Below are 3,223 nucleotides of genomic sequence, written 5' to 3' on the forward strand. Positions count from 1 at the left end.
AACAGCTCTTATCAGAACTACGGCTTGCCCAAGGTCAGCCAGCCAGGTGCAAGTGGAGGAGTGGGGAATCAAACCCGGTTCTCCCAGAGTAGAGTCTGCACACTTAACCACTACACCAAACTGGCTGGAAGACCTTTCTCAGTCTGATGAGGTGGAGAGCGTATTCCCCCTGGCCACAGAGGAAGACTCAGAACAGAAGGCCCTCGTCGGCAACCACCATCTTCCTTCCAGCTTCGATGCTGAACACCGTTTATTACGCAGACACTAAGCAGATAATATACAACTCATGCAGTTTGTTCTAAATTTATGAATACATTTGCAGCTCAAATGTGTGGGCCATAAAAGGCACCACTGCCGAGAAGGAGCTTTTTTCTCCCTCTCCAAAAGACTAGAATGCGAGGGCCTCCAATGAAGCTGACGGGCAGTAGGTTCAGGAGGGACAAAAGGAAAGACTACTTTACACAGAGAGCGATTCAAAGGTGGAATTCGCTGCCAGAGGATGTAGTGATGGCCACAGAAATAAAGAGATTGAAAAGGGGATTAGATAGACTCATGGAGGATAGGTCTGTCAGTGGCTACTAGCCATGGTGACTGAGGGGCACCTCTGCATTTAGAGGCACTAAACCTCCAGAAGAACTGGTTGGCCACTGTGTGAGACAGAATGCTGGGTTAGATGGACTACTGGTCTGATCCAGCAAGGCTCTTCTTCTGTTCTTCTGTTCTTCTGTTTTTTGAGCACGCTTTTTGCGAGCATCACAGCATCACTAACACAGGCCTGTCAGTCTGAGTTTCATACAATTAACAGAAGGCATGTAGGACATTGTCTAAAATGAGGTGTTTCCAGTTTCCAGATGTTTCCAGTTCAGGATGCCAAACTTTGAAACAAGAGGAATAGAAACTTGGCTTTGCTCTTCTAAATTGATACACATTTCAGCTCTCCCCCCAAAAAAGTTTCCAGCTCTTAACCCTTCAAGTACTCCATCGACGTTAGCTCAGTACTCCACGCTATTTTATATCACGTGCAAGGGAAATGGTTTTCCTCCTTTGACTCCAGGTTGCTGATAAATTCTTGGTTTCTACTGGGTCTGATAATGGGCCTCGGTAGGGATTTAGACTTGCAGCATAGTTGGAATCAGCAGATAATATGTTCCCCAACTTTCTAATTGATAGAAGGCCAGTGATATCTCATAGCAAGCGTTTGCATTTGAACAAAGAACCGTAGGTGTAGAGTTTGTTCTGGGACTTCCAGTAACCAAAGGTATTTAGTGTTTCCAGAAATACAGGCATTGCGCCATTTTTCATTAATGCGCTTGGAGAATCTGAGAATTGTTTCATAAATTAATATCTAAAGCGGAGTCCATCCAAGGGACCGTCTCACACCGTTTTATCTGGCACCGGCTCTTCTTTATCTGAACGGGCTATCTGAAATTATTTCGGTGGAGATGCCAAGGACAAATCGAGATTGTTTAGTTGGCTTTCAAAAGGGAGGGGAGGCAAAGTCTGTCAAGGCTGGTTGTGATGAGGGCCAAGCCCTTCTCAGTGGCGGCTCCGCACTGGTGGAATGAGCTACCAGAGGGCATCAGGGCCTGCAAGATGGAGCTCTTCCACCATCCCTTTGGCTAAGGAGCCGCACGATATAACTGAGGCCCTGGCCCCAATAGTAACATCATCATCAACAGCATTATAACATCATTTAAACAGCCAGATATAACCCAGATTACGCTGGCAGCTGATCATTTGTCTGTATTCTTGGAAGCTGCTTATGCCCGCCATCACATAGGAATCATCTGAGCACTAGCACTTTATATGTTCTTATGTGTTTTTACTGTGATTTTAGATAAATTGCCTGTATTGTTTTATTATCCTGTGTAAGCTGCCCTGAGCCCACTTCGGCGGGGAGGGTGGGGTAGGAAATAAATAAATAAATAGAAGCCATGATCACTAAATGAATCCTCCCTGCTCAGAGGCAGTAGCCCTCAGAACACTGATATTGGTGGAGGCCCGTAGGTACAGTGGGGCATTTCGGGGGCCCACCCCCTTAATTCAAAGCCCCGCCCCACAAATAGCCATGCCCAAACCCTTATTTTTGAGGAAAGATCCCCGCTTCCTGCTGTTCGCAGAGTGAGAGCACCACGGCTTCCCTCTCCCTCCCACTGTGGAATTGGGGGGGGCATCATGGGACCCAGGAAAAGACACTTCTAGTCCAACCCCCTGCACAATGCAGGAAACTCACAAATACCTCCCCACTCCACACCTGCAGGGAAATTCACAAATACCTCCCCCCACCCACCCAATGACCCCTGCTCCATGCCCAGAAGACGACAAAAAACCCTCTAGGATCCCTGGCCAAACTGGCCTGGAGAAAATTGCTTCTTGACCCCAAAGTGGCAATCGATCGGCATTTCCCTGGGTGTGTAAGAAAGGGCCATGAGAACCAAGCACTGAGGCAACCCTTCCTGCTCTCCCTTCTCATGATCTGCCTAAGTTCACAGGATCAGCATTGCTGTCAGATGGCCATCTAGCCTCTGCTTGAAAACCTCCAAAGAAGGAGAGCCCACCACCTCCCCAGGATCAGGAAGTTATTCCTCATGTTTAGCCGAAAACTCTTCTGGTTTAATTTCAACCTGTTGGTTCTGGTCCGACCTTCTGGGGCAACGTGTTTCCCAAAGGCTCATGGGAATGCTTTTGAAAGTCTCACTGTGACCTAAGTGGTCTACAGCAGGACTGGGCTAGCAGAAAGGGGGATTGTTGGAGATGATGATGAAGAAGAAGGGATTGGATTCATAACCCGCCCTTCACTTGGGAGTCTCAGAGTGGCTCCCCAACTCCGTTATCGCCCCCCCCATGTGACCTAAGTGGTCTACAGCAGGACTGGGCTAGCAGAAAGGGGGATTGTTGGAGATGATGATGAAGAAGAAGGGATTGGATTCATAACCCGCCCTTCACTTGGGAGTCTCAGAGTGGCTCGCAAACTCCTTTCCCTCCCCCTCCCCACAACACAAACCCTGTGAGGTAGGTGGGGCCGAGAGAACTCTTAAAGAAACTGCTCTTTTTCAAGGAAACCAAATGTATTGAAGGTGCCACTCTTGGGTGCCCTTCGAAGCTTTCTTGCTCTGTCCTCTGAGCTGTTTTTTCCTAGGAACTGACATGCTCGCTTGGAGCCTGTTAATTTAATTAACTATAATTTAACTGCCTTCTTAAAAAATTAAATGCCCCCTAAACA

The sequence above is a fragment of the Gekko japonicus genome, unplaced genomic scaffold, assembly GCF_001447785.1.
Source record: "Gekko japonicus isolate JY-2015 unplaced genomic scaffold, Gekko_japonicus_V1.1 scaffold2951, whole genome shotgun sequence".
In the NCBI taxonomy this organism is placed as follows: domain Eukaryota; kingdom Metazoa; phylum Chordata; class Lepidosauria; order Squamata; family Gekkonidae; genus Gekko; species Gekko japonicus.